Here is a 15,941-nt window from a genome sequence, read left to right as displayed (position 1 = left end):
AAGGAAAGCAAACAAAACAAATGGCCAACTGATAGAAATCACAGTCATACAGGACCTGGGTCACCATCAGTTTACAAATATCTTAGTAAATTACAAGAAAAAGGAAATCTTATCAATAGCCTAATCTGCAGAAACCTATAGACTCAGTTTTCTGGAGCCCCAACATCACCCGTCCATAATGATATGGGGAACAAAGGCAAGAAGGAAACGGCAGGTAAAATTAAATATCCTCATAACCTGCAACCCATTGACAAATACTTGAGACAAATACAGAGTATAACATTTCTCCAGGAACTCTCTACCATCCTGATGTTAATGCCTTACTAGAGGGAAAACAACCTTAGCATGACCATAGCAAGGCCTCAGTTAACTTAGGACTCCTCTTTAGCATATCAAAGTCCCTCTGGAGGCCTCCCTTTTGAGTCGACCTCTCTTCTCCATAGTATAAAACCAGCCATTCTTCACAACCCCAGCGCAGTTCCTTCTGCCCATGGGTCCTGTCCCCATGCTTTAATAAAAATCACCTTTTTTGCACCAAGGATGAACAAGCAATCCTAAAATTTGTTTGGGGCCACAAAAGACCCCGAATAGTCAAAGTAATATTGAAGAAGAAAACCAAAGCGGGAGGTATCACAACCCCAGACTTTAGCCTCTACTACAAAGCTGTCATCATCAAGACGGCATGGTATTGACACAAAAACAGACACATAGATCAATGGAATAGAAAAGAGAATCCAGAATTAGACCCACAAATGTATGGCCAACTAATCTTTGACAAAGCAGGAAAGAATACCCAGTGAAAAAAGACAATCTCTTTAACAAATGGTGCTGGTAGAACTGGACAACAACATGCAGAAGAATGAAACTAGACCACTTTCTTACACCATTCACAAAAATAAACTCAAAATGGATGAAGGACCTGAATGTGAGACAGGAAACCATCAAAACCCTAGAGGAGAAAGCAAAAAAAAACCTCTCTGACCTCAGCCACAGCAATTTCTTACTTGACACATCTCCAAAGGCAAGGGAATTAAAAGCAAAAATGAACTATTGGGAACTCATCAAGATAAAAAGCTTCTGCACTGCAAAGGAAACAATCAACAAAACTCAAAGGCAACTGATGGAATGGGAAAAGATATTTGCAAATGACTTATCGGATCAAGGGCTAGTATCTAAAATCTATAAAGAACTCACCAAACTCCACACCTGAAAAACAAATAATCCAGTGAAGAAATGGGCAGAACACATGAATAGACACTTCTTTAAAGAAGACATCCATATAGCCAACAGGCACATGAAAAGATGCTCAACGTCACTCCTCATCAGGGAAATACAAATCAAAACCACACTGAGATACCACCTCACGCCAGTCAGAGTGGCTAAAATGAACAAATCAGTAGACTATAGATGCTGGAGAGGATGTGGAGAAACAGGAACCCTCTTGCACTGTTGGTGGGAATGCAAACTGGTGCAGCCGCTCTAGAAAACAGTGTGGAGCTTCCTCAAAAAATTAAAAATAGATTTACCCTATGACCCAGCAATAGCACTGCTAGGAATTGACCCAAGGGATACAGGAGTGCTGATGCATAGGAGCATTTGTACCCCAGTGTTTAGAGCAGCACTTTCAACAATAGCCAAATTATGGAAAGAGCATAAATGTCCATCAACTGATGAATGGATAAAGAAGAGGTGGTTTATATATACAATGGAATACTACTTGGCAATGAGAAAGAATGAAATCTGGCCATTTGTAGCAATGTGGATGGAACTGGAAAGTGTTATGCTAAGTGAAATAAGTCAGGCAGAAAAAGACAGATACCATATGTTTTCACTCATATGTGGATCCTGAGAAACTCAACAGAAGACCAAGGGGGGAGGGGAAAGGGGGAAAAAAAGTTACAGAGAGGGAAGGAGGCAAACCATAAGAGACTCTTAAATACTGAGAACAAACTGAGGGTTGATGGAGGGGTGAGGGAGAGGGGAAAATGGGTGATGGGCATTAAGGAGGGCACCTGTTGGGATGAGCACTGGGTGTTGTATGGAAATGAATTTGACAATTAATTACATATAAATAAATAAATAAATAAATAAATAAAACATTTTTAAAAAAGAATAAAAGAAGTACTCTTAAAAAAAAAAAGAATTCTTTCTTGGTCCTCGGTTCTGGACACTCCCCCAACCATCACCCCAAAACATTATCACTACCATGTGGCCTTGGGCAGTTTATCCAACAACATCTCTTGCTCATCTCTACAAATGAAGAGTTTTAGCCCTTAGGAGGGTTAAGTGAGGTAATGTATGTTTAGCACAGAATAACAAATGACATTTACTACTAGTACTGACAGTTGATAATTTTGCTGTTACTGATAATTAGGGTACAACATCCAGGAATAATATTCTGATCCAAAGAGTATGGTTAATTTGTATGACTTCTACAATAGCTATAACATCTAACTACTGAACAAAATAAGACTATTCACTAAAGTACTTAGTGGTGAAATGATATAGATTTAAAATACTCTAAAATTTTTTTAAAGGATGGCGATGTGGTAGATTGATAACAAAAAGCTTCATTTCTCCTCCCCTCCATGTCTCCACGTGCTTTTCATCCAACTTTCCAGGTTCTCCCACCAAGAAGCTCTTTCCTAACGTCTTGAATCTGGCTTGACCAAGAGAACGAGCTCTGAGCTTAGGCCTCCAGAAGAATAGTACATTCTTTCTCTCTGCCTCTCTCTCTAGCTGCTCAGCTAGACTGCTGGACGATGAGAGACATTACTCCATCACCCTCTGTAATTCCTGGCCAATAGGCAGGCAGCCACTAAGTGTGAAAGGGCAGCCCTCTTAGATGAGCCAGCCCCAGATGACCTGCCAGCTGCACGTAACTGCAAAAGTTGGCCCAGCCACTATCGGTCCAGACTGGTTAAAATCAGCAGTATCACCCGACAAGTCTCAGGATATGCCACCCCCAGATACAGCACCCTTCAAACACCTTCTTTAAGCTGAAGAAATTTTAAAAAGGGCAGTGCAAGAAGGATTCTGAACTTCCTCTGACGTAGGTCTAAAACCCACCTGTGAGAGGTGCTCTCCCTATACCTGGAGGGAAACAGAGCATTCTTACCTCTGAAGACAGAGGGGCAAGGAGATGAATCTGAATGAGCAGACCTTGCTAAAGGTTTCCACAGCACTGGACACTCAGCCCAGACTCCTTCTCTTCTATTACATTTTCCACAACTTTCTGCTCTTCATAAAATCTAGCATTAACATGTTTCTTCAGCTCCTCATTTCCTTCTGAAAATTTGTGTGTCACATAAAGCTTACTTTAATAAATTTGTATGCTTTTCTCTTGTAGACTTAAGAACAACAGTAAATGAGGGCGTCCAGGTGTCTCAGTCAGTTGGCATCAGACTCTTAGTTTCAGGTCAGGTCATGATCTAACGGTTCTTGAGTTTGTGTCCTGCATTGGGCTCTGCACTGGCAGCATGGAGCCTGCTTGGGATTCTCTCTCTCTCTCTCTCTCTCTCTCTCTCTCTCTCGCGCGCGCGTGCGCAGTAAATAAACTTAAAAAAAGAACAACAATAAATAAACTTTAGAAAAAAAGAACAAACACTTAATACAAATGTTTCTTGTATTAAATTAATCTGCTTTCACATGGCATGAATGCACAAGTAGCTAACTGATATAGGGAAAAAAGAATAAAAGAATTCCTACCATATGGAGAATTGCAGAAACTGTGTAATATATGCATATAAGGATTCTTTATACTACTCTGTCTATTTTGGGTATGTTTTAACATTTCTATAATAAAGACATTTATAATGTGGCCGTTCAGTCTGTTGAAATCAGAAGTAAGCTTAAAATATTCCAGTACGGTAAGGAGATTTCTTTAGCAAAAGGTAGACTACATCTACTGGCATACTTTTAGCATGGAAACAGAAAATAGCCAGAAGGTGTCCCTTAAGGCTACCATGCTATCAGACCTCTTCTGTTGCAATTACATTCAGAAAAATGTGAGGTCCTGGGGCACTTGGGTGGCTAATCGGTTAAGCAATGTACTCTTGATTTTGGTTCGGGTCATGATCTCTCGGTTTCTGGGATCAATCCCCATGTCGGGCTCTGTGCTGGCAGCACAGAGGCTGCTTGGGATTCTCTCCCTCTCCCTCTGCCCCTCCCCCGCCTTCTCTCTCTCTCTCTCTCTCTCTCTCTCTCTCTCTTAAAATAAATAAGCATTTAAAAAGTATTTTGAGGGGCACCTGGGTGGCTCAGTCAGTTAAGCATCTGACCTGACTTTGGCTCAGGTCAAGATGTCACAGGTTGTAAGTTTCAGCCCCACAATGAGTTCTGTGCTGACAGCTCAGAGCCTGGAGTCTGCTTCGGATTCTGTGTCTCCCTCTCCCTCTGCTCCTCCCCTACTCATGGTCTGTCTCTGTCTCAAAAATAAATAAACATTAATTTTTTTAAATTAAAATAAAAATAAAATAAATAAAAAGCATTTTGAGGTCCTTTTGAATGTAAGTGTATGTGTGTATATGTGTATGGCCATATCCATTCATATCCAGCACAAGTTCATCATAAATACAATATTTGATCCTTATTGCTTTATGTGTTTGTAATGTCATGGTCCAACTAAAGGAAATAGCCAAATTTACAGTAATTATTTATATCTGGGTAGCTATTAGTACAACCTCTGGATGTCTTTTGGTATTTTTTTATGCTTTGATTCTTAATTCACTGATTTTATATAATGTTTCCATTGGAGTCTGTTAAATTCCATTAATAAAGTACAGAAAGGCAAAGAGAAATAAAATGTGGTAAGAGTACATAGTCACTTGGGACTATTATTTACATTTATGCATATATGCCAACACTCTAAACTGAACAGAAACACAAATGATTTTAAAGTAAGCATCAAAAGGTCTTCAGCTATTGTTACTATGTTCTGAATAATAATAATTCCTAATAACCACTTGTTTTTTTATACTTGACAGTAATGGTGTCATGTTTACTCAAAACCTTTGACACTCTGGTTTTCTAATTGTCCCATTGTATCATAAATCATTTTTTTCCTTTAAGCAAATGAGATACCACAAATTTATATTCCCGAATTCCAAAATAAAGAGATTCCTACTTTCCTGTAAAATGAATAAAACCTGATAGTGTAGTGAATGGACCAAAAGCAGCTTAAAAAGGCAGCTGGTTGGGAATAGTAAATTTTATCTTGGTGACATTTTTCACATCTTGGCACTTTCTGTCACTAATTATTCAAAAACATGTTCAGGTGAATTTTCTCAGGGGCAAAGACAACAAAGCAAGTCTAAAGAAAAAAAAGCAACTCTTAGGGTCACTATGTTTAAAAACTCTCATTTCTACAGCAGCAGCTTACACAAAGCAGCCATGTCAGCGACAGCCCATCTGCCATTTCTAAAGAAGGCATGGAATGTAAACAGCCCCCCAAAAGTGCTGTGTCGACATTCCTGTTCACTAAGAAACAGCATTAAGTTGTTTCAGACACTATGAATTTCAGAGATCAGAATTAACTTCATGCATTCCAAATCATTAAACAACATTTTTCTCCTCAGGAAGCTTGAAATAGACCAGCAACTTTTATTATAGTCAGCAGGAAGGGATATATTATGACACTGACATCCAAATTGTAGTTTTAAAAATAACTCAATGGATTTGTGTAATAGGCTGGGACAGTGCTATAACTTGGAATTGTTTAAATTTTTATTTTCTCCTCACACTAAAAGGGCTTAGGAATCACTGAGCTGTTACGAGAGAGTGTCTCATATAAGGCCATTTGACATTTTCATGATGGGATAGATGTCACCTTCACTTCCCTCTGACCTCAAGTGTCCCTTTACAAAACTCGTTTTAGAGCAACTGTCAGGCCAGGGTAAACTATTCCCTGGATTCAGGAATTAGGTTTTACCGGGAGGAAGACCAGCACATTTCCATAAGCCTAAATTGTGATCAGAATCACTCTAACACCTGCAAACTGGGAGAGGAAAAACACAAAGAAATTCAAAGGCTTCTGTTCAATCACCCCACTTGGCTAATACCACCAATCAATTTACAAGTGTCATAAACACAGTAATACAGAAATAACTGTTAATCGCTTTTTGCTCTGAAAACAAAGGAAATATACGTTATGGCCATATCCATTCAAACTTTTTTTCATGTCACCAAAATGACAAAAGAATTGCTTAGAGGAATTGCTTAATTCATATTCCCTGCCGAAGATCAAAGAAATGTAGATTTTTATTATAAGTAAATTGATTTTATTGGAAAATGTCAACTTTAATTAATAATTATGTTGGATAAATTAATATTTTTTAATTTTAAGTGTTTATTTATTTGTGTGTGTGTGTGTGAGAGAGAGAGAGAGAGAGAGAGAGAGAGAGAGAAAGAGGGAGGGGCAGAGAGAGAGAGAGGGAGACACAGAATCCAAAGCAGGTTCCAGGCTCTGCTCTGTCAGCACAGAGACCTATGCGGGGCTTGAACCCACAAGCGGTGAGATCACAAGCTGAGCCAAAGTTGCACATTAAACCAACTGAGCCACCCAGGTGCCCCAATTAATAGTTTTAATAATACCATTTATTTAACTAAATAGCACAATACTGTGGTTGAGCTCTGACAGGAATATACCTGAATAAAATCAACATTTTTGTTTGCTTATTTTGCCCTTTATTTACCTGACCATCTTAAATTCTTAACAAGTAGCATACTGCAATGACATCTAATTCAAATTCTTTCATAATGGAGAGAAAGGAAAAAAAACTACCAAAATTCAAGATCACTTAACTGCAGGGATGGAAAAAATGATCTTACATCCCAACACAGAAGTCAAGTTCTGAATCATTTCTCACAACACACATTATATACCAGTGATGGTCATCTAGGGCTTTTTTCTTTTAATTGAGAAATAACACAGATGTACTAAAACACACACTTACATGTACATGTCAGTGAATTTTTACATATATAAAAATCTGTTTAACCACTTCTCAAACCTTTTAGGGAGTTTTAGTCACCAAAAGCATTTCACCAGCCTCATTCCTAGAGGACTCCAGAAATGGCCAGTTCATAAGAAATCAAAACCTGTTTGGGTTCCCCTAAACTACGGGATCCCAACCAGCATTACTGGGGGGTATTTCTCCCTATGGATGATGCTTGGAATACATGGAACTAGTTTGGTTTTGTCTTAATGTCTGGGGAGTGTTACTGGCTTTTCGTATTCAAGAATGCAGGAGTCATAGACCCTAAATGACCTGGGCTTTTTTCCTACCTGAAAAGTCTTCTCCACTGTGAGCTATCCTGGTGTTTATACTGAAAGGTTATGTGGTCAGTAAACCAGAGATAATCTATACACACTACTATACACAGCTTTGAAAATTTTTCAATGCACACAAGCATATAAAGACAGAAATTTATTTTGCCTATTCAGGGTTTTATAAACTTATTTGACTATGAAAATCTGCGTGTGTGTGTGTGTGTGTGTGTGTGTGCGTGTACATGTAATTTTTACCAAAATTCACACAAGGAAGAAACTGCTTTATGAGTTATCATCAACAAATAATAACTGAAATATCAATAATAGCTATCAGGCTTTAACCTTTATTGAACAATTTTTATGTGCCACAATTGCTTTTCCATATGAACTTGTTTAATTCTCACATCCTCTTGATGTAGATATAATAATATCATAACAGTAGCATCCATTTAAATACAGGGAAACTGAAACACAGAATGCCCAAAGTCTTATAAATAAAATGTTGAGTTCAACTTAAATGGAATGGAACTCAGTCTAGAAACAATGGAATCTGTTTTTGGAACCACTGTTCTTAACTATTGTAATTACAACCATTTGGAAAAAAATAATCTTCAAGATTCAAAAATATTTATTGACCATCAGAATAAAACTGTAATAAAACACATCAAATTAATCATAATTTGCTTCATGTAGGAAGCAAATATGGAAAATTTCCCACTGATTAATTCCATCAGATCTTAACTAATATTTCCTAGAAGAATTGGCTAAAATACACTAACAGAGCATCATCTTCAGGGAAAAAAAATATCTGCAGCTAGATGATATAAAACTTCATCATTCAAAATTGTCTCAACCACAAAAGTTCCTTCACTTCTAATTTGAATGAAAGCATTCATGGATTATATTCTCACCTAAAATTATCAAATAACAAAGTTTCTACAATTTAAGAACTGCAATATATGGGAGACAGAGATTCTGAGACATTTCTGAGCTATAAACAAAGATCAACTTCAGGAAATGAGTTCTTAAATTACAGAAAGCATCCTCTTAGATCCTTTTTCTTTTTCCAGCTCCCAGGCCTACTTCACAATACTTATAATTACAGAAGACTGTTAACAGCTTTTAACAAATAAGCTATTGATATCCAGCTGGCAATCAGATCAAAGTTCAATCTGTAGACCTTCTTCTCAGTCTCTACTTTTCTCCTATCATTAAATACTATTCCTTCTGTTTACTTCCTCTTTATTTATTCCTTATATATGTCAACTGTGCTCAGTGCCAAGAAAAAATGTTTTCGAAAGGAAATGGGGTACTTCCAGGTAAATTAAAAGCTCTTTTGTTTATTCCTTATTAATAGACCAATGACACAAACACATGTGAAAATAGGTTTCAACGAGCCTAGAAATCAATGGTAAAAATCAACCACAAGCAAGAAATTTGGAGGTTTTTTAAAAAAGCATAATAAATGATAAATAACGTTTGATTACAACTAAAAATTACATATTTTAAAAATAGAAAATTGATTTTAAAAATATACATGTTTTGGATGATTTTAATGGAGTTATCCACTTGATTAATCAAATGTTTTAAGTGAGTACACACTAATTATAAAACCAAAACAAGGGCTCAAGAGTTGATTTTGCACCTGCCTTGTCCACATACTTGTACACTTCCTGAGGCAGGATCCAGATTGTATTTACCCTTATGGTGCCTGCCTAAAATATAGGAGACATTTGATAAATCTTTCTGAATAAATGAATGAATTTCACACAGATGTCCACAAAAGAATGTACTCTGCATAAACGCAGAATGCCAATGAAACTTTAAATACCATTTTTTTTCCTCATTCACCCAAAGACGACTCAGAAATTAAATTTTCTGAATTACGTTTTAAAGTAAATGTGTGTCTGAATATGTAATACCTTGATCTAAATATTGCTACACTTGTTGCAATCACAAAGGTAACAGAAATAGAACTTTCAACAAATCTCATTAATTTTATTAGTGTCTACTTGAAACCATGTATATTCTTAAGTTTTAGTGGTTCTGACAAGTGCCTACAGAAGCAAAGTATTATATTTTCTAAAATTTACTTTAGAATACTTACAGCATAAACTTTGTGAGTTATATAGATGTTAAAACTGAATTTTACTGCATCCTACAGTGTGGTTAGATAATATTTGAAAGGTTTTAACCAAAACTTTGCTAAACTTCTAATTAAATGTAGCTGAACTGGCTATGTCAAGTACTTCGGATATCTTTAGTTTTTAAAATATCAGGTGGCTTGTAAATGTTTGAAGAATGCTTCATAGTAAAACCAGGGGTATTCAGGATATAGGTGGATTCACTAAAGATGTTTGTCCAGACACAAATACCCTTTCATGAAGAGAGTGTAAAAATCAAGCAAGCCCTACAGCTTACAAACATTCTGCATCCTAGGCTTACGATTCCACTTACTTGTGCAATGAGAGTTCTTTCCCAACTCCAATTGGAAGGAGAGCTGAATCCTAGAGCTAGAACATCCTATCTGCTACTAGGGAAGCTTTCTTGCAGAGTTGTATCACAATTATCTGGGACTCTATTGAGCTCAAAGAATAGAGGGAAAAACTATGTGTGTACTATCTGCATGTGTGTGCACCCACATGTATATGAGCACCTGTGTACATCTGATGGCAACTAAACTTTTGTTCATCTAGGGAACTTCAGCCTAAGACTGCCCTACTCACAAGGCACCTGGTAGCCAGGCTGTGAGAGAACTAAAATATTCATCTCCCTCTGAGTCTTGGAAACTACCAGTATCTACAAAAAGAACTAATGATGGAAAAATGAACAAATTAGATTAGGTCAGCATGCAAACACCAAGAGATCATTATATCCTATAAACCTTCTGTATGGAGGCATTATCTCTAAAAGATACTTTTATAAATTGGAAAAAGTTACACACCATTAACCTTAACATAAGGTTATTTTGCAGGCTTTAAAGAATGAGTCAAAAATTGGTACTTGAGTTTGGTTTTATTTTTCTTTAATCATCTACGGCACTTAAGAATCTTATTGTGACTAGGAGGGCCACCATCATTAACAGCTTCTAGTGAATATTAAGCACACAAACCAGAGACACTGATATGCTCTTTCAGAGAGGTCAAGGCTGTATTATGAATATAACCAGTTCATAGTTTGGAATATCTCATTTTTTATTTTCTGTCCTTACATTATTTTACAACATATTTACAATTTTTTCAACTCTTCTATTTTGTCCTCATATTTCCTTTTGTTTTCTCTAAGGTACAACCTAAAGCAATTTATCGGTTAAAAATGCTAACAGCCATATACTAAACTTTAGACTTCCCAACCCCTCCTGAAATCTGGAGTTCATAAAAACATCCCTCTTGTCAATTCATAACTTTCAGGAGGAACATAATAAAGAAAATCAACCGTAATCATTGAGATCTGAGGCATATTAAAGAAATAACACTGATGCATAATCATTGTCGAGATGAAGTGGTATGTTATTTACTCAAATTCATAAAAAAGGTGTAAGTAGTTTTGTTGCAAATAGTCTACCAGATGCATGAATACCTAGGTATTTCAGGAATTTTAAGCTTGCCACTATACAGTTCCTAAAAAGCAATCCTATTCTTTTAAAATCATAAAATACAAAGTAATATTTCTAGGTACTTAAGAGAAATTTATAAATAGCTTATAATTTCCTTTAGCTCATCATCACTCTGATGATGGCATTACAGCCGACAAAGTTGATTGATCATCCTTTGTACTTTTATGAGATGAATTAATGCAGAATCCTGGGCCCATGACCTAGATCCCTACCACTCATATTTTGTACTTGTTTTCCATGAATAAGAAATAAGAACAAGAGAGCAGTTTCAGCCTTATATGTCATTTTGAACTGAATGACTTCTTTTATTTGTATGATAACCAGTTAGATATAATTTTCTGGGGGTAAAGTTATACAGTTTACCTAAATTCATATGTTAAGAATATAAAATAATCTTATGACTCTTGAATCTAATATTAACATTTTTAAATGTACTAAAATTTTAGTGCATACATTTATAAATTAGTTTTTATTCATTTTATAATAAAAATGCATCCCTATAAAAGTCCAAAAAATAATTAAACGTATTAAAAGATAGAACACTAAATATAATAATTAGCTTGTTAATTAATAACAATAATTAGATTAAAGATTACACACATTTCGTCATGTTCTCCGCTGCTGGCTAACACTTAAAGTATGAATACTTCCAGGGATGCCTGCGTGGCTCAGTCAGTTAAGCGTCTGATGCCGACCCAGGTCTTGATCTCAAAGTTGTTGAGTTTGAGTCTCACATTGGGCTCTGTGCTGACAGCTCAGAGCCTGGAGCCTGCTTCGGATTCTGTGTCTCCCTCTCTCTCTGTCCCTCCCCTACTTGTGCTCTATCTCTCTGTCTCTCTCTCTCAAAAATAAAATAAACATTAAAAAAGTATGAACACTTCCAGAAACTTTTCTGTAGAAATATATATGATATATAATATAGTACATAATGTATCCATTGTTACATAAATGCTATCATATATCTATGACATTCTATTAGGTAAAAAAGGCAAGTTATAGAGTGATATTCATAGAATTAACAGGTAAAAGTCATGGGACTCTTCATGGGAAAGTCACAAGTTATTAGTTATTCTAATTTCAGTTTAGGAAAATCATAATTGAAAAACTGAAAGATTTCAAACTTATTGGGCTATAAATTTATAATTGGGAGGGGGTCAGTCGGTTAAGTGTCCAACTCTTGATTTTGGCTCAGATCATGATCTCACAGTGGTGACATTGAGTCCCAGGTGCCACACTAGGAATGGAGCCTTCTTAAGATTCTCTCTCTCCCTCTCCCTCTGTCCCTCCCCTGCATGTGCTCCTGATAGATGGATGGATGGATGGATGGATGGATGGATAGATAGATAGACAGATAGATAAAATAATAATTAGGATAGAGGTCACTGCAGGTGTTATGAATGTTCTTAAGTTCATTACCTTTTCACCATTGGTTTATTTACTGTGTACTTTTTTTTTTTTAAGGACCAAAATGGAGTCACTTGTACTAGGCCTCACATCACCAAAACAAGGCTTAATACATAATGAAACTGCAGTTTCCATCTCTCCCTAGAGTATAACCTTAAAGCAGGCAACTAGGAATTTCCTGGTCAGCAGTAGTGACCCGCTTGACAGACCACACAGGTGAGGTAATCCACTCTTACCTTGTTCCTGTTCCCTTGTGCCTATAAGTCTTTTCCATTTTGTACAGCATTTCAGAGTTCCATTCTATTTGCTAGATGGGATGCTGCCCAATTCATGAATCATTAAATAATGCCAAGATGATCTTTAAAGTTACTCAACTGAATTTTGTTTTTGTTAACAACTAGATGTCTCTGAATACAAAGAACATTCTCAACTCTAGAAAAACTTTCTTTTATGCTGTATTTTGCAATTCAAAGACACTGCTATATTCATTGAAATATCCAGAGTCACAAGCAAGTGACAGTGACAAAGAAGGTGTTAGGTAAATGTTTGGATCAAACGTCATGCGAACTAAAAGTGACTTTTAGCCACTTGGTACTTCTTTGTTATAGAGCTCTTCCCCTGGAATGAGAGAACTCAAACTATCCTTCTTTGTTACTAACATACCATTAATAAATGATATAGCTGCAGAGATACTCTGTTTTCATAAACATTGTGGTCTGTCATTCAGTCTGAATTTGACATAGCTAATAGTCAAAAAGGAAGTAAAATTTATTCATGATCAGGTAGACTACAGTGTAATTTATTACAGAATAATTGATAAATAAAAGCTGCCACCCAGTTACCCAAAGAAGTGACTTCTTTTTGGATGAAGAGCCCCAGGCAGGAAGGCAATTTCCATAAAGTAAAAGCACCACAGTGCCAACTATTATATGGCAATGAAGCATCTCTTTAGAAGAAGTGATTTTCACAGCAAGAATTCTGTGTTTTGCTCCTTACACTTTTGACTACACAATGCTGAGTCTCAGCAAAGAGCTATATAATTGCAGAAGAATCCCTTCTCTGAGCAACCAAAAATCACCTCCATTAAGTGTTGAATCATTCAGTGAAGGATAATGGTAACCCAGATATAACTGCTGGCTGTAACAAGTCACTTTTGCTTGTTTTATTGGGTTAGAATTGCCAGTAGGAGTTGGCTATGAATTCTCTTAAGCAGGAAAAATAGTATTGTTTCGCATTCTTGTCAATTTTTACAGCAGGCTTCTAATAATTTTCTCTAAACCTATATTTTATAAACTTCCATTTTCCTTCAAGTTTTTGATCAATATATCTTTCTGAAACTCAGTAATAATCTTTTCATTTCCCTACCGAAACCTTCAAGGTGGAGGTGGTCAAACACTTTGTGTTTAAAGAGAGGCCAGGGGTGCCTGGGTGACCCAGTTGGTTGGGCATCCAGCTGCAGCTAGGGTCATGATCTAATGGTCTGTGAGTTCGGGCCCCATGTCATGCTCTGTGCTGACAGCTCAGAGCCTGGAGCCTGCTTCTGATTCGGTGTCTCCCTCCCTCTCTGCCCCTCCCCCACTCACACTCTGTCTCTGTCTCTCTCACAAAGAAATAAACATTAAAAAATTAAAAAAAAAAAAGACAGAGGCCAGGAGTTGCAACCTTGGCATAAAGGACAAGGGAGCGGTAGTGAACTTGTTTTGATATCATATTTCCAAGCAAGCTCACTATTGCAGACCCATACAGATATAGTCTCTGGTTGGGGACTAACTGTTGCTTATGTGGTTTCCTTACTTCCCTATTAGGTTAAGGTAGTGTGCAAACTCCAAGCCTATGGGAGCTAGAATCATGGAGACATCAAAGAGATAGAATGGGTTTTCAGTAATTCAGTTCTGGATGCAAATCCCAACATCATATCTAATTAGCCGTTGGACTAGATTATCATTTTTAAAATCCAGATATTAATTCTGTCTTCCTAAAATGCTATAATCACCCAAGATACAACATTTGTATATAATATTGTACCTGGAACATCTTTCTCAAAACTCAGTAGCAATGTTTGTCATTTTTATTATAATTCATTCTTGCTGGCACCATTTATCATCTGACTCCAATCTACTTTTCCAGTGTTTTCTCTCATCATCATCCAAGGAAAACCAATTTAAGTATTCACAGCTCCCCATGCCATTATGCTTTGCCCATATTATTCCTTCTCCCTGAAACGCCTTTATCTTCTTGCTTTACTCAATAAGTGATTGTTCATCCCTAAAGATTTAACTTGTACATTGATTCTGCATTTCTGGAAGCCAAATTTGCTGCTCTGCTAAAGCTAATCAATAGATTTTTTAAAGCACCCTTATCATAATGTATGTTTTTGACACCTCCATCATCCCACATAATTACATTTGTGTGTGTGTGTGTGTGTGTATGTGTGTGTGGCATTAATATTTAAGTTCTACTCTGTTAACAACTTGCAAGTATAACACAGTGTTCTGAACTACAGTTCCTATACTGTAACTTAGATCCCCAGAACTTATTTTCCTTATAACTGTTAGTTTGCATACTTTGACCAACATCTCCCCAGTGCCCCCATCCGCAAACTCTGGTAACTACCATTCTACTCTATCTCTGTGTTCAAGCTTTTTTAGGTTCCACATATAAGTGAGAATATATACACATAAATTGGAACAGTATTTGTCTTCCTCTGTCAGACCTATTTCACATAACATAATGTCATAGTGTATTATTTGTTTAGCTGGCTATGCCTCCTCTAAGGCTGAAAGTTCACAGGAACTGAGACTGCTGTCTTATTTATCCTCATATAGTATCTGGCACATGAAAAATTGGTAAATGTCAGCAGAAAACATAAACTTGAAACTGGACCAATTGTATTATCCACTGAGACTTCACCTTTCTCATAATATTAAACCATGTTATAGCTTCACTATTGCCTTGTTAATACTATTTTTTAAAATACTGCCATCTATTGAGAGATCTATTATATGCCATGTACCATGTTTAGGGTTTCAGATTTATTATCTGTGGTATTGGTTTTGCGTTCCTCTCTGTAGACTGTAAAAATATTTGAGGGCAAGGATCGTTTTACTCATCTCTATATCCGCATTGCCTAGAAGGTATGTAGAAAAAACATGGCTATGCAGCAGGTCTGGCATTCATTCTTTCCCTTGACCAAGGGATCACCCCTTCTGGAAAGTAAGGTAATGGCACTGACTGACAGGAGAGCACTTTTCTATGAAATGTTGACTGTGAGACTTGGCCTCTGGTAAATAAACCTGGGAGCTATGGTTTATGGGGCATGGTGTTTGGAAAAAGCCCTGCAATTATGTGAATATAAAATAGAGATTTTTATAACCTATCCTCTATTTGTGCAAGTAATGAAAATGTCACACATCACTTACAGATCCCCTCTGTAAAACTGGGTCCAGTAGGTGCTCTGATGCAGCAAGAAAGAACCTGGAAGTTTCATTCACTGGAATTCAAGGACTTCTCCCTTAGGTAATCATAAGGCACAGGAAAAAAAGGAAGGAAGTTCTCAACCTCCAGTGAATGAAGTTCCCAGATCCTCTCTTTCTGCATCAGACCATGCACTGGAACCAGTTTTAAACAGTGCTTCCTGTGCCTAAAATAATT

At 36.7% G+C, this 15,941-nt stretch overlaps 1 protein-coding gene across 11 annotated transcripts in view; it reads right to left on the bottom strand.

The window, feature by feature from the left end:
* The window catches only part of CHL1 (cell adhesion molecule L1 like), a 199,854-nt gene that overhangs the window by 83,084 nt on the left and 100,829 nt on the right, over window positions 1–15,941 (bottom strand). Inside the window, exon 1 of one of the 11 annotated variants that reach the window (XM_060631582.3) lies at window positions 3,119–3,323. The exons of the other annotated variants lie outside the window; for them this stretch is intronic. The gene's annotated coding sequence lies outside the window, so the exon portion shown is untranslated. Of the gene's footprint in view, window positions 1–3,118; window positions 3,324–15,941 lie in introns of those variants that run through there. 11 annotated transcript variants of the gene reach the window in all.

This window comes from Panthera onca, chromosome A2 (genome assembly GCF_046562875.1).
Source record: "Panthera onca isolate mPanOnc1 chromosome A2, mPanOnc1 haplotype 2, whole genome shotgun sequence".
In the NCBI taxonomy this organism is placed as follows: domain Eukaryota; kingdom Metazoa; phylum Chordata; class Mammalia; order Carnivora; family Felidae; genus Panthera; species Panthera onca.
Note: the sequence above shows the minus strand (reverse complement) of the source record. Positions and strands in the feature narration are given on the sequence as shown.